Source organism: Electrophorus electricus, chromosome 8 (assembly GCF_041902795.1).
Source record: "Electrophorus electricus isolate QZ-2024a chromosome 8, ASM4190279v1, whole genome shotgun sequence".
Taxonomy (NCBI): domain Eukaryota; kingdom Metazoa; phylum Chordata; class Actinopteri; order Gymnotiformes; family Gymnotidae; genus Electrophorus; species Electrophorus electricus.
The window spans coordinates 13,848,627-13,866,010 of record NC_137504.1 but is presented as its reverse complement, the minus strand read 5'-3'; positions in this window follow the sequence as shown (position 1 = coordinate 13,866,010).

The window sequence follows — 17,384 nt, the reverse complement described above, 5'->3', positions numbered from 1 at the left end:
GGATTTGCCCCTAATAAATCTCACTCTTCCCTGCACTTGCGTCCACCTCCTTACCGATCGCCGTTTCACTGCTCACAAGAAACAATAAGATAAGGATAGAATATCTAAAATATATAAAAGATGAATAATAATATTTTAAAAATCATGAATGGAGTGTAATTACAATATGTACACTAAATATAGACAATATAGAAATTTACAGTAGTGCAGTGTAGTGTCATACAGTGTAATTACAATATATATAAACATAGAAATGCAGAAATTTACAGTAGTGCAGTGTAGTGTCATACAGTGTAATTACAATATATATAAACATAGAAATGCAGAAAAGTACAGTTGTGCAGTGGAGGAATGATCCTCCTCAAGCTCTCTGCGTTTGCCTTCAAGGAGCGAAAGCACCATGACCTGGGGTCCCTGACCTGGGGTCCTTCACAATCTTCCTGGTCCAGCACCACTGTCCAGCACCACTGTAGTAGATGGTCTGCAGGTTAGGAAGCTTGGTCTGAATAATAGACTCAGCTGAACTCACCACCCTCTGGACGGCCCGTGTGTCCTGCTTGGTGCTGTTCCCAAACCAGGCTGTGATATTCCCTGTGAGGACCTTGGAGCGCAGTCTTATGTCCTTTATATGTCTGAGGTGGAAGAGACGCCAACAAGTGTCTTAGCCGAGAAGTTGATGTGGCAAGACCTTGAGAGGTCCTGCAATATATGAACTCCATGGACACTGAAGTTGTCTACTCAATCCACAGCAGTTCCATTGATCCAGACACAATGCTAGCTTCCTTCCTGCTTCTCACTGCCATCCACTATCAGCTCTAATGTCTTGCTGGCGTTAAGATCGTTGCCCTAGCACCAGTTTTCCAGCTATTTAATCTCCTCCTGGTAGGCCCTCTCATCATCATGAGATCAGACCCACCACAACAGTGTCATTAGCAAACTTGACAATGATGGTAGTGCTGGGAGTGGCCACGCAGTAATAAGTATACAGTGAATACAGCATGGGGCTCAGGGCACCACCTGCACTGCTTGTGATCTGTCTGTGAGGAAGTTGGAGATCCAGTGGGATCCACAAAGATGGATAAAGTCCCAGATCTTCCAGCTTGGTGATGAGTTTGGAGGGGATAACAGTGTTAAATGCTAAGATGAAATCAACAAACAACATTTTAACATAAATACCCCTCCTAGTGTTCAGTTGAGTCAGTGCTAGAGCTAGAGCTAGTGTAGAGCAGATGTGTGAAGGGAACGGTTGTGGTGGTATGCAAACTGTAGAGGATCTATGGAGTCCAGCAGTGAGGAGATGATGAAGTCTCTGACCAGCTTTTCAAAGCCGATAATTACAACTGATGTGAGGGTTACTGGGTGATAGTCACTGAGGCAGGCTGGCTGGGGTATGTTTGCTGGCCGGAGTATTTTTGGGACAGGAACGATGAGAGATTGTTTGAAGCATACTGGAACGATACCATGCATCACGGAGAGGTTGAAAATACTAGAGCCAGCTGGGCAGCGAAGGCTTTGAGAACTCTACCGCAGATCCCATCTGGTCCCGCCGCCTTCCTGGTTTTCACTCCCTTGAACGCTTTTCTCACAGACGAGCTTTCCTCAGACGAGCTTTGTGCAGTCGCCGTTGTCCGCACTTTTAGCGTTCTTAATATAGTTAGCGATGTTAGCATCGATAGTGCCATTAGCCCTGTTAGCGCCGCTGGCTGCAGCCTGGAAGTGAGCATAGTTCGCAAAAGACTCGTTCGCACTTACCGTTCCGGAGGGTGGGCTTTTGTAATCTGTCGTCGTTCGTAGCTCCTGCCACAGGATTTTAGAGCTGCTCTGCTGTAACTAGACGCTAGTTTCCTCCTGTAACACCGCTTCGCCTCCCTCACCCCCATGCGCAATGCTGCGGCCTTGTACTCGTTCATGAGCCCCGCATTGTAGGCAGTGTGAGAGTTCAGAGCATCACAGATGGTTTTATCCACCTACAGCTTCTGGTTGGGACATGCCTTGATTTTGATTGTTGGCATTATGTTGTCCACCAGTTTCCCAACAAATCCCACCACCACTGTCACCGCTTTAAGACTGCTATGCCTGATCCTAGGGACCTGGCAAACCATATTCAGGTTTAATAACTGTTGACAGATTAGTAGTTTATATTTATTTCATGAACACCAATAAAAATCTTTTCAGTGGGGAATTTAGTTATTAATCACAACATATAGAATATTACTTTAAAATCTGGTTAGTACAATAGTTACTCAAATTACCCTGTCAACTGGATTCTCTCATACCTAACATGGCACAAGATGAGCCACAAGACCACTTTTTGGGACCCCATATTCTATTCTATCTGGGTTTCAGCTGTTGGCACACATACTGAACTAGTTTTATTCCTGTCTGAATTTCCCTTGGTTATTGGTCTATTGGTATACAGGTGTGTGTGTGTGTGTGTGTGTGTGTGTGTGTGTGTGTGTGTGTGTGTGTGTGTGTGTTTTTAATGTTGCTCTATGTTCATGATGAGCAAACCAACACACACACACACACACACACACACTCACACACTCACAATGTATACACACAACAGTACTACTGTTCATAGTTTTAGTGTCTATACCAAACATTTTTGCTACAATGGGGTTCTTATTGTGTCTTGTTTTATTAACACTCCACACAAGGATACTCATATATAAATCAGAAGAAGATTGTAGGTGAATAAGAGATATAAAGATATTTAAAATCGTAGTTTGTACAGCTGATGAAGGCTCCCTGTCTGAAATGTTCTATTTCCTTGGAAACTTTTTTTTTCTTGTTTTATTAACTCTCTACACAAAAATACTCATTTTAAAAGCATCATGTTTTTATTCAGAGAGCAGCTCTTTAAAAACACTTCACTCATGTTGACCCTAGCAAAAAAGTAAGCTGACATTATCAGGCCATGTATCCAACACTCTGGATAGTGTCTTTATTAGATTTTATGTTTCTTTCTCTTTCTGAGGGGTAATTTACTCAAAGATAGTTCTCCATGAATCTGTCTATACCACAGCACCTCCGATTCTGGTGAACACCTGCGTGTGTGCCCCATGACTGTGTCTTTTTGAGCTACTGGACATACGTTAGTGTCACATGACTGTCCTTGCTATACAGAGAGCACTCAATTCAATTTCCCAGCCAGTTAGAGCAGGGTGGGGGGCTTCTGGATGCCACCTCTGGCCCCGTGTAGCCCACTGCATTCACCCTGAGCATTCACCTGAGGGCACTTCAGCACCTCCTCACTGCTTAGTGCCAACTTCTTCCCTCTTTTTCCCCTCCTTGTTTGATGCAAGCAACTTGGCCATTCGTTACGCTCACACGCCTGCCATCCGTTTTCACTCTGCTCTTCTCTCTAGCAAGGCGGGCAGAAGCTGCTGACACTGCTGCCGTTCTCCAAGCACGCCCGCCTAGCCGGTGTTAACGGGAGGCTGCTAATTGCCCGGTAGGTTGCTAATTGCCATTTCCTCTAGCTCAGGCTTCCTGATTGCATGCCGAGACAACGAGCGGAACAGCTGGGTAACAGAATGTAATATCACCCCCCGACCCCTTACCGATTCAAGGAATGCGGCTCGTGCAGCTGGTGGGGTGATGAAAGTATTTTTGGTGTTAGGTGGTACGAGGAGCAACCGCAACTTTTGACCTGTTTCTGAGGTTTCTGCATCTTCCATTTTCACTCCACTGATCAGCAGTATGGTACTGCTCCATGATGAACAGAGGACATAGTTAAGATGAGGACGAAGCTCTGGATGAACTTAATTACCTCGCGGTAATTAAGCGGGACTAGGTAATTGTGAAGAAATACAATAAATAATAGGAATGTTTTCTAATCTACTGTTATTATTATAAGGTGTTACTCAGTTTAATTTTTTCTTGGCTGCTTTGACGGAACGGTAGAGTGGTAGTGCAATGTTGGGCTGTGGGACAGGCCAGAGCCACATCCAGGATTGCTTCCTGCCTTGTGCCCTGTGCTGCTCCACCCTTCCGTGACCCTGAATTAGAATAGGTAGATGGATAGATGAATGAATGAACAAATGAATGAATGGCTGACTGAAAATAATGTGAGTTTCCAGATAGAGGTACGTTACCTTTAAAACAGGCACATATGTCTTTAGGCAAGATTTGGAATCATGCAAAAACTGGCAGGATTTTAGAAATGAATATCTAGATTGCTCTCATTGCCTCACCGCACTTAATAGTATATCTTAACATTTGAACCTATGAATTTTCTGTAACACTGACAAAAGTCTGCTAAAGTAGGACTATGTAACTACATTCTGCGGAAGTCAGTAACAATGAAATTACACAACATAAAAGCATGATCAAGTCCATAACTCAAGCGGTCCTGTAGGCCAAAGAGTCCTGGGGCTCAAGCTACCCTATATGACCTTTAACCAAATGAAAAGGTGCTCCACGAAACGATCCATAAGAGGTGTAAAGTGGCTCTCACTCTCTGTTTATGCCGTATTTAGTTATAAAGCCCAGGAGCATGTGTATGCATCTTAAAGCTATTTCGTTATATGACGTACATCTGCGTCACTCATAAAACATACTTACTGTCTTCTGCCACAAAAGGCACTTATTCCCCAGCCACCCACTGGTCTCTGGTGAGGAGTGTCGAGTGTAGAATGCGTTTGCGGAAATGAAAGCATTGCTGCTGCATTTTGAAGCGAGGTTAGCTGAAGTTTCGGCTGGGGTGCCCCTTGCCTTTTGCCGAGCTCAGTTTCTCATAGTCTCTCCATGTCACTCCAATCTAAAAACCCAACCTAAAATGCTGACAGAAGCAGATTAGTTTGAATTTCATTCATGGAACAGTACATGGAAGTTGTGCCACAGAAGTGATAAAGTGAAGGTGGAATGTACAGATATTTCTAAACACAATTGAACTGTTTCTTTTGTAGAGAGTCGCTACACATACAAAAATAACATTTACTTCTTAATACCTCCCCAGTTATGGACTTGAAAATGATTTGAAGAAACAGACCCACTATAACCCACTATAACCTGAGCATTTAAGATTTGTGTTGCTTCAAGCATCGTATATATGACCTACCACCACCTTACATTATTATTTCAAAGAAATATTTATTGTGTAATATTTCAAAGAAATATTCCACAAGATTCAAGACCCTCATATAATAAATAATTCAAGAACCTCATATAATAATAATAATAATAATAATACTAGTAATAGTAATAACACTAACAATGGGCAGTAAGTGGTATGATTTTCTGTATTAGGTTGTGGTTTCAAAAATGCAAGTTGCTCTGAATAATGAACACACAGTACATAATTTTTATCTAATGTTTTCAACTCACTTATCCCTGTCCTGTGGGTTTACTGTCAGTGTTGTAAATGTCACTAGAATTGACATTTTTGGTGATTTAGATGGTTAAATTGTGACAATAACATAATAGATAAAAGACAATGAGTACTGAGAAAACTGATCAGTATTGATCAACATGAATTTTAAAAAATAAGTGTCATGGGTTTCAGTTTAGTTGTAAATGTCATAAAATCAGAAGTTACTTTGGCATTCACATATGACATGGAACAGGGAAAAACCATAATTCAACTACCTGGCAACCTGATTTTGATCACCCAAGACACAAGTCACAAAATATTTGTGAAATGTGATTGGTATTTAGCCATTTTAGAGAATTCTAATCAATATCCAGCAATTCGGATTATGACAGGAAAAGCAAGTGAGACCTGCAACTTAAAAGCTGAGTTAACATATTTACAGTAACTTAACATATGATCATGTGATTATCAAAAAAGGCCACTGTATTAATTTTTGCATGTGACACATTTTCTTGAATGATTTGTCTCAACAATAAAACAGTTTTAATTATATTTCAGAAAGTGCACAAATGTGTGATATTCACACTGATCAAAAATGGCACAACAGCTTTGAAGTGTCTTTGGTCAGTCATTAATATTCATTGTTTCAATATCGGCTGTTCTTTGGGAAATTCCCTTATACCGAGTCTTATACCAGTTACATATGGAAAATAAATCTTTAAAGCCTTTTAATACAATTAGCTTTTTCCTGGAAGCCCAAGAACTTCCCAGATATGTTACTTTTGAAATGCCAGTGGTTTATAAATTATCTGTGGATGTCTTGCGAGAACTCAATCTCTTCAAAGAACAGCTTTCACGATGGTACCATTTACATAACTCTGATTGCACAGTTGCGATATGCGATACTGAGGTCTGATTTATTATTGTGTCTTGGGAAGAGGGGTTTAATATGGTTTCCTGGATGTGAAGTTTAGATGCTCAAGGCCCACTGCTTGCCACTCAGGTTAGAAATCAATGTGCATTCCAAAGAAGGGCACCTGTATGTGAAAGCTTTTTCAATTTCAATTCCATTTTCACTCAGCAGATCATATAACATGATACTGTGCAAGTTAAAATTAAAATTATGATCACATACATTTGAAAAAATCTTTTTTTTTTTTAAATCTCACAAAGTGGCTGAGAAGTCATTACAAATTCCGAATCTAGATATCTGAGGGAAATGTAGCCAACCAGCGGACCCGTGGCTCTTTCCGAGCCGTTGTTTGGAAATCACTCGCGATGAACCTGTGAGACAGTCATAAAAGCATTAATATGCATGAGCCTACATTTCTGGAGTCATCCGCCTCTCACCGGTGTATTAAATTACAGGAGTGATGGTGCCTAAAAGCTTATAATGGCAGTGGAACTACTTTTAATGACCTTGTCATTTTCCACTTGCTCCTCACATCGCTGACCCAGGGAGTGGATGTTAATCTGACAAACTCCATCTGACCCTGCTGCAGAAGGGCACTGCAATGCTCCAGCATCCCTGCTTTGCATTACCCGTGCCTTTACCCTATATCATTTAAGGGTAGCTTTTGTTGTTCACGGTGAAAATGTACCACACTGACCTTTTGTTGGAAACACCTGAATTAAGTTTTTTTGGCACAGGCGTTTATGCATTGCCTTTTCAGATATTGCTTATAATCAAATGCGTCATCGATGATTTTATATAACTAAAAGTGGTTTATGTAATTTTCTCTGTAGCAATACTTCAGTGAGAAGAAAAAAATATTTTTAAAAAACCATTTGACATATTATGTAAGAGTTGAGGTGTTTACCAAGTATGCTGTGTCATCTGGATAGCTCTGTTTCTTTTAATCCTGTTTATGTATATTATGTACATTTCATCTGTGCACTATAATTTCTCTATCTGTTCCTGCTCACAGGGGACTGACTTCTACTTCTGAGTCTTGGCTTCTTTCCAAGTTTCCACCTCAGGGAGATTTATCTAGCCGCTGACGCTATACGTTTACTCGTTAGCTGTCTGGGCCTCTGCTGTTCGGGTTGCTTTGCCACAGTGTCTGCTTTAAAAGGCGATATACAAATAAAACTGGATTGAATCGAAGGATCACACAAATTTAATGGCATCCGACTGCACCAAAATTGGAAGTTTAATCCATTTAATCCATTGTCCTCTGAAGCGACTGGAACCCCTGGGAGAGATGTAATCTTTGTGATACGTGATACTGCAGACCAACCGTAGTCATTCGGCTCGATCAGGCTACCTGCTTGAGACCTGCTTGTTACTCTTGATGTGACGATCGGATTGCGGTAGCCTTTTGCTGGACTTCCTGCTCAGGCTGGATGCAGGTCAAGCAACGATTTCTTCCGACACTAATCAGTTAGAAAGTGGCCAATTAATCGGTTTGTTTAGGAACTGTCGGAAAGCACGGGGACGTGCAGCAAATCGCACCAAACTGGATCCGTTATGTCACTGAATATGTGAAACCATTTTAGCAGTCTTCCCTTCTAGAAAGTACCTCACAGGTGTTCATTCATTCACCCATCCTTTACCTTTTTATCAGTCATATAAGCAGTCCATGCGGAGAACGATGTAAAGCACAAATAAGACCTGAATTTACACCACATTCATCTAATGACTGGTTGTTCAACCCTCATATCCTATTCTGTACTGCAATAACTCACATTTCTACATTTTAGACAGACATTTTAGAACAAAGAGCACTTTACATTCCTTCCATTAACCAGAACCACAACATCCTTTTTGGATGTATCCAGTTAATTCACTACAATTGACTTCTTGTGTTCATGCTTTTAAACGGTAACTGAAATTGACAAAACGTGTACCACGGAGCTACTCCGCATTCGGTGCATGGCTTTTGCCTTGGCCAATCACTTCACCACCTGATGCTGCTAATTAGTAAGTCTCCTTGAGCCGATAGCTAGCCAAGCAAATCAGCTGTTGCACTGCACGGCTGGAGCAAATGTTTCTAGTACACGGATAAAGCATTGAGCTCATAAACCCAACCAAATTATTAATATGAAAAATGAGCTATTTCGAGAGGTGGTTAAAGCCAGTTGGAGCAAGACGTTGGCGTGAAGGCCGGCTCACCGGGGCTCCCCACCACCTCCATGGCCAGGCATGCGCTCTGTAAGCTGGTCGTCCTTTGATTGCTGCAGCCAGACATTTGTTCTAAAATTAGCTAATGGTCTTGCTAAGATTTATCCCCTTGTGTGAAGGGGGACTTAATGATGGGGCACAGTCGGCTCCTCCAGGCCTCTCCCCTGATGGAAAGTCTTTCTCGGCCTGATTAAATTCAGTGCAAACCCACGCTGGAATCCGTGATACCATTTATTTATGGACCGTTTCAGTATTCATTTTATTATTATTATTATTATTATTATTATTATTATTATTATTATTATTATTATTTGCCTGTGAAAAAGGAGGCTGTGCTTTCTGTGTACAACAAAAAGGATGCAAAACCACACTCAAAGAGCAAAGACATTTAATGCTGTAAATACAGAACTCTTTAAAAAAGTATGTAAGCATAACAGCATACATATGCTAGATCAAAGTCATGATTCAAAGATACCTTTATGTTCCTGTCATATATATATATATATATATATATATATATATATATATATATATATATATATATGTGTGTGTGTGTGTGTGTGTGTGTGTGTGTGTGTGTGTGTGTGTATCAGACTTTACTTTGCAAACATGAATTTTTGGCTCTTGTCTGAACTTGTCAAGTGGTTTTTTCAAAGGTCCAGGTCATTATAAATAAATTTTGTATAATCATATTTCCTAAAAGACCATGCACTGTTTAGAGAGCTTAGCTTCGTGAATCACTGCACAGTTTAGTGATTTCCTAGTTCCACTTCATCCCATTTATATTTGTTTAGTTGGTTTAGTTATGTGTACCCTTTTTGTGCTGGATAGGCTGACTTGGGGAGGTTTCGTTAATGTCATTTTAAGTGATTTGATTCATACAGGATGTAGTTTTCAAAAATCCCCACAGCTCAAATGATAACACCAATGCTGCTGTCTTACTTTTTTTTAAGCCCTTCAATTAAACTGACCTAAACAAGAAATAATTTCACAGTAATTAACAGAACAGGCTGGCAACAGTGTTATATTATGTAGACTTTAGTTCAGTCAACCTAACAAATACTTCCCAGCAACAGAGAATTTGTGCTGGTTTTGTGAGCACCTTTGACCTAAATTGATATAGTTTGTAGTGGTTCTAGGCAGATTTTCAGGATCAAATGAGCTCTGCCAACTAACACATTTTAGTAGCATAATGAAGCTGATCTTCTGGCTGCTGCAATAAGGTGAATTTGGCTATTATGGGAGATTTCATTTGAACAGGACTGCTTTCACACAGGGTTCGCTGAGGTCGATGAAATAAAGAGGGCAATTTGCCCCAGGATTTTGGCTTTTTTTTAATATTTAAAAAATAGTAAATATTGCAGATTCGTACTGGGTTAAGATCATGTTTTGTCAATGATAACTTTAATTATAGTACCTCTCAGGAACCACGAATCCTGCTTCAATGGAACTTCAGAGTTGGACGGTGCCTAACTGTACCATACCATGGCTGTGTTGCATGAACCCCAAGCAGGAACTTTTATTTCACTGGCTATGTGAAGTTGGGAGCTGAAGGTTTGCCTCAGTGTCATTTCCTTTGTGCTTTCTGCTGAACAGTGGAAACTTTGATTTTTATCCACTGGAGAGAATTTTGGAAAGCACAAAAAGCACAACTGAAAAAAAAAAAACGCAAATAAGTAATGTTGATGGAATTTTAGTTGAACTCAGTATTAAGTGGAATTGAGGTCCGACTCTTGGCCTTAATAGCTTTGTCTGAACTTCCACATGCTTAGAATCTAGTATTATAGTCCCCTCGCCTACAGGACAGGACCCATTACCAATTGGATAATTCCTTTCCTGCTCTAGACGCCCGAGAAAAGCTACAGTGATGTTGGGATAATTTCACTTCATGGTTGCCTACTCTGATTTACTCAAAGGAGAGCGAAATTAATTTAGACTTATTCATTCCCACATTTCAGTGTAAGTCACACTGTGCTGTGCATTACCCAGCCAGAATTAAACTGCTCGTTCGCAGCCTTATTTAATGGCAACGGGCCTCATTGCCCTGTCTTTGTTTCCTCATCTGGATGGGGGTGGTGGGTGGGGGTGTGGGGTGGGGCGGGGGGGTTGTAGGTGCATGTCTCAAGGCTCCTTCGCAGTGCCACTAAAGTCCTCTGGGACTGGGACACGGAGGGCCAGATGGCGTGGTGTTATCCTTTTCTTAAACTGACACCATCTCAGGGGTGGAGAGCAGAAATAGATAACCTCCACATTCCTGGTTTTCCTCCAGCAAAGTTCTGGTATGCAGTGCTTTAGCATGCTGTGATGCTGAGCAGCTCAAGGGCAGGACTTTTAAGAGAAGTGTCTGACACTTGGCGGCTTGGGTGACTACTTTGGAATCTAAACAGGACAAAAAGTCAAATTTAGCACCAATAAGCAGAATGTGAGCATATTTCTGATTAATCTTCAGGGGGGAAAACATATTGGTTGTCATTTAATTTTAACACAGATATAGAAAGTCATTGTCAGCTTTCAGAAGTGTGCTACACCACTGGGTTTCCTCTAATGAAATGAAACATCCCTGAACATGGCTGCAAAAAGGGACTTGGTTCCCTTTAGGTCCTATAGCCTGCAGTGCTTTTTATTAACTATATTGTTGTGCTGAAAAAGTAATGCTAATTTTAGCTTCACTCTTGCCTCCTGGGTAAGGAACAGGCCTATAGAAATAGGAGACAGCATGTTAGGTAGTTCCTGAACAGGTAAAAGCCCTAAACCCAGGCACTTCATCCAGTGCAACTGCTGAGACACACAGTGGTGGTCTGAAATCATAACATATAATCTTCTTTATAATGAACTTTTAGTGAATTTATAGTGAACAAGTGAATTTATACTGATACTTCAAATATGGAAATTATTTTATATTTTGCAGTAACAAGCATCTAATAAAGGATGAAATATGAAAATATTTGTATCATTGACCAAAAGTATTACAATTTTTGATATTATTGTGGTATTGGAAAATTTACAGAGAAAAAAGCCACCACAAGAATATTGATAGATTTTTAAAATTAATCTGTTCTTAAATGTTTCATTCAAGTTCAGTAAATCTGTTGTTCTAAAGTGAAGGCCTGTGACATAAAGCTAGTACTCAGTGAACGCTTTCACAGAAGCCAACATCACAGAGTAAGAAAAAAACAAAACAAGAAAGCTATAAGAAAAAAGCATTAGCAAGACCAAAGAACGAAAGGGAATTGCCAACATCGAAGGTGACGTTCATACTCTGAAACACTGACATGGAAAAACGGGAACAAGAACTGGAACAAGAATCCAGGTGTTAGTATTCAGGAGAGGTGTGGTGCAGCGGGCAGGGCATGGCTGGAACATTTGATCATCACTGGGTTTTATGTGGCAGTTTATCAGTCACAATGGTTACCACCCCATGTCTACATTATACACAGATGTCTTAGCTGGAGAGGATTCAGTTTTTCAGTATTCAGTATTCCCTCAGTAATCTTCCAGCCTCTCAAAATCTGACAGTAAAGCAGTAGGTGAGTTTTTTTTAAAGGTGTTACAAAATTGTGTAAAACCATGAAAAAAAGTGTAGGAGCATAAAAATTGGCATTTTCCATTGAACGTGTGTTGAGTTCAGCATCAGGTCAGCAGCAATATTTTTAAGGCAGTCCAACAATCCTGTGTGCATATGTTCATCTCTAGTATGAGTTCTAGCATGTGAAAACTGTCCTGTTGTTTTTTTCTGGTTCCCTCCAAATCTAACAACATTATATACATTATAATCTAGAGCAACTATCTCTATGAGTTTGGCACAGTCCTGAATGTATAGATTGGAGCAAGGGAGTGGAGATGTGGGTACCCTTCTCATAGAACCACTACACTTCATTGTAATGGGTGTGAAGAAACGCACGGCCTGCCTCCTGCACAATGCAGGGTCACAGGCCACAAGGAAGGAACCAGAACTGGACAGGGTCCCAGTCCATTGCAGGGCGTACACACACACACACACACATGCACGTATACACATACACACACACAGACACACCTACACACACACACACACACACACACACACACACACACACACAATTCAACCCAAGATGCACATCTTTGGAATGAGCGAGGAAACTGGAATACCCAGAGGAAACCCACACCAGCATCAGGTGAATCTGCAAACCCCACCCAGGATGCAGCCAGGCCGGGAATCACATCGAGTCACTAGAGCAGTGAGGCAGCAGTACTAAGCACTGCTCCACCCCTGAAACAGAGTATTACTTCATGTTATTATATGATAGCTTAAGAATAGTGTAGTAAGATTTGCACGGTGGAATTGTAACATTAAAAAAGACTGCAGCCTTGTTTGACTAGACTGCTCAATTAGAAACTCTATGATTCTAAGACTAACAGCTTATTGCTTGTGGCAAGAATTTCATGCTATCTTGTGGCAGTTGCAAAGCATCCTTAATCATAATTTAATTACTCACCCATGCCTCCACCCTGGAATATTCAGAACATTTCTTGAATAGATTAAATAAGGCTATTTATAGTGCATGGAACTGAATAGTCTGTTCTGTACATGTAAAGGTGCATTAGGCAACAACAATGGCTATAAGAATTATGGTGCATTGGCCTTGATTGCACTGGCCAGTCAAGCTCTTCCCACATTCTCGGGCCATTTTTCAGGCAGTCAAGCAGCTCCTCCTTCCTGCCCCATGTCATGCCCAGGGCTACTCCGGGCCGTTTTTCAGAACCTCGGCTCCATCTCTGTTTTTTCTCTCTCTGTTCCCTCATGCTAGCTGGTTCATCCCGGGCTCAGGGGACTGGCTCCCTTCAAGAGACTACACATGCCACAATCACTAAAGGACACGAAACACACACTAAGCTTGGCCTCTGATTGGTGCAAAATTTATTGAACAAGTGCATTAGCACGTAATCCAGCGGACACTGAGGGCTTAGCTTGGCCTCCTGTGCCACTCCTTGAGGAAATGTCTGATAAATGCATTGCACTCCTTTGGTGTCTATTCTTTTTGCCTATCAAAATTGCTTGAAAAATACAGCACTACTGTAAAAATTGCTGGAATGTTGAATCATGCCCCTAACCTCCACCAGGCTAAAAAAATACATGAAATCTTCTGCGATGAATAGGACATTGATTTAGTTATTTCTTCCCATAGCATAAACACCCATTGACAGTAAACAGGAGCATGCTAGCCATCTAGCTTATGTTGCCTACCATCTACAGCGCCGCTGTGATGAATTGCAATGTCTGTTTTTTCTTTAACGAACAGCAGACTACGCATTCCTTCCAATAAACATTTGACAATTTGAGTCTTAAGGACTCCTGCTCATGGCCTGCACATGCCATGGCTGTGATTTGTACCCAAACCCTGACGGTGCAGCTCACCTCTGGCGCACATTTAAGCAGGTGGATCACTTAGACCGTCGACACAGATCTGTCTCACTCACCGGTTCGTAAAGCTGCCTCCTGCTTTCAGGAGGCGGCCTCCCACGCTCTGAGATAAATGGCTGCCCTCATTAAATTGTGCTCAATCAATGCATCTTCCCTCAAGGTCTTTCTTCTTTACTGGCCCCTGATTTATGTGCAACATCTTGTCACATGGAAACTAATACAGGGATTCAAAAGCAATTATCCTAGTCCCCTGCTGTGGAGAAGGCATGCTTGTTGATGGAGCTGAGGTTTCCACGGGTTATTCGGGCATTAGAGTGGCAGGACTGCTCCGTTTCTCATTTGAAAAAGTGTTAAATGCCATTAAAATGCCTGTTGGACATCTTCACTCATGGATTTAAAGTGACTGTGGATTACCAGGAACTAAAGTACTAAAAAGGAACAGGTCTTTGTGAACTGGAGCTGCTGGTCATTTGTGTGTAGCAGCCTTTTGTGTGTTTTCTTCGAGACGGATTTTTGCATATGCTAAACCTCTTAGGGCACCAGATGAATGTGTAAAATAGTTTTGGCAAAATCTGTAAATTTAGAATGGGACTGCTAATTAACTGCTATAAAGAAAAGTACCATGCTGATCAGTGGTGTAGGGGAGGGGCACACAAGACATGCACTGCGGGGCTGGGGGAGGCGGTTCTCGAGTTGTGGGGGCGCCCTAGAGGTGATCGTGAATTAAAAAATAATAATAAAAAAGGCCCTCCACCCTGCCTCAGTGTACTTTTGCACTATACTAATGGTGCTGAACTCTGCTGACTCTGATCAAATTTTGGCCATACAAGTGACACCGTCTGCCCTTACCACTCAACTTAATGCTGTTTTAATGGAACAAATAGTTGATGTTTCTTCAAATGATAACTTGCCCCTGAAGCGCTGACCCCTAATGTTAGCACAACGCTGGCTAAACCATTTAACGGTCCGTGCTTCGACCTCCGTGATCCTCCAAGCGCCTATGGCAAAAAGCATGTTTACACATCTGAAATGGTTCTCTGGCCTACACGCTGTGCAGGGCTTGGGTTGTGCCCTGACAAACGGTTCACTTACTCGCCCCCATTTCCATCTCTTTGCCCCCTTTCCTCCCCACCCCCCTCCGTTCTGTTCCATCGTCCACCAACAGCTCCGCAAAGCTCTGAAGCATTAACAATGTTCTGAGGGGGAGGAAATGCCCCATGGGCACTGTTTGCTCTTCTGCTCTGTTCCTGCTTCTTTCCCCGACTCGCAGCAGATGACCAGCATTTATTTGTCGCGTGCACTCTCTTTTAATCTCACCACGCTTCGGTCTAGAAGGCGAATGAAGTGGATTTTCTTGCTGTTTAATTGGCCCATTTGCCTTATTGTTTGCTTTTACATTCATATGCAGCAGATGCCATTGTCTGGCGCAACCAGAAGTGCTTCTCTGTCTTCACGGAAGTTCCTAGTACAACTACGCCAGACTAAAGATGCCATCGACTCAGAGCCCCCGAATTCATATACAAAGATCACAACAGCAAATAAAGATTACTAGGCCTAAATGCAGGATTAGTAATCAGTGAATCAGTTAAGTGCCTCTGAAATGCCTAGGCATTGTTCAAGAGCATTTTGAAGTGGCACGTCTTCTGTCTATGTTCGAAGACAGCGAGGCACTCCGTGGTATGAACAGGTAGCAGAAGTTAATCCAGCACCTGGAAGGTAGTGAGGCTGGTGCTCTCAGGTAGGATGGGCCTGGTCCATAATTAACTTTGGCAGCAAGGGTCAGGGTTTTAAATCTGATTCTTACTCAACAAATGCAAGATCATGTGTCTCGTATCCACGCTTGGTTCAAGGCTTTCATTGACTAAGTTGTTCCAGGCAGTGCTTGATCCTTAATTATGTTTGTTGCATGGCTATGCTGGAAATACAGATGCATGCATTTGTGCTTGTTTTTAGATAATTCAGCCTCCACCACTGGCTAGCACAATGTTTCTAGCGAAGAAAAATTATTTCATTCCACATGCATTGTCCCAACCGTCCACAGCACACCGTGGGAACTGTAAGTCACACTGGTACCACCTCTCATTGGATTCATGCCATCGCAGAGACTCTGTCAACATTGTCAGCCTTCTAATGGGGCTAATCCTGTAATTCCAGCAGCAGCCGTGGTGTCGAATCTTTCTAAGTGAGCGTCTGCACATCGTTTAGATTTATGAGGTAATTTTGCAGAACGCCAAGACGTTCGCATTTCCCTGGGGGACATTAATTAACATTGTAAATACTTGAACATGATGCACTAATAATGTTGCACAGTTTAGTGTTTGCTTTGTCACTGTAATCCTTTTAAAATTTCAGTGTTCTGCTTAAGACTAATAAGACGCTTTGGGCATGAATCATTTTTCATTGTGATATCACTGGCACGCTTGTGATTACAGTTTCATTGTATGTGGGTACTGAGTCTTACTGGAATGCCTTTAGAATTCCTTTGTTCCTTTCCAAACAACCTGTATTATAACAATAAATATAATAAAAACACTGATCGCTTCGATCAGGCCATATACACACCATACAGCTTCCTTTCAGCTGGTTGTTGCATTATTCGGTTACCATAGCATTTATAAATCCAAATCCAACATTTCTTATTGTGCTTCGGATTAACAGGAGATAGGTGACCTTGTCAACCCCTGGCTACAACGTAAAGTTTGGACTGTACAGTCACAGAGGTTGTGCACCCCATGTGTTGACTCAGGCTCCGTTTTGTTTTCCGTTTAGCGTCCTTGTCACATCAGCGTCCACCGTTTAATGAGACGTGTGGCAAGCCGAGGTTAACACAGCTACATTTGTAAATCCTGCAGGTCCGAGGACACAGCTTTCTTGCCAGGATTTGGCGTGTACGGTCTTCCCACACGGATGGCTGACATCAGCCACTCTCAAGCCCATTCAGGTTGTTATAGCAAGGCCTGGATTCTCAGCACTAACACACTTAATGCACCTTTACAATCGCAGATGGGTAGCAAACATTAGGCGTGTAGAAATGCTTCCATGGTGTATCAAATTATAATTATAATTTGTAATGTATAACATTACAATTTTGATTTATTCTGATGATGGTATTTGTTCAGTTTTAGGCCAAAATAAAATTCCCGCGGTGCTCTTGAGCCTACAGTTCTACCTCTTTTGAGCATGGTTCTGCTCACTGCGGTTTGTGGAAGACGTGAGCAGACTGACGTGTCAGATGAGCAGAGATGAGAATGTTTTGGCTAACATTAGCTCTGAAGCATCGAGCTGCATCAAGATTTAAAATACGTTTGTGTCATACTAAAATAAAATAAATAATCAAATCAATTCATATTGGAACGTGAGACATCATGATGCACTGAATCATTTCCTAAAAGAACACACTTAAATTTTTTTGTGGGGTCAGACGTTTACAACCCTTGAGAACATGAATCAGGCGGGAGAGAGAATGGAAGATTAACAGTACTGTCTGTGTGTGTGTGTGTGGTGTGGGGGGTCAGAGATCTTCAACACTTGTAAAGTACTTG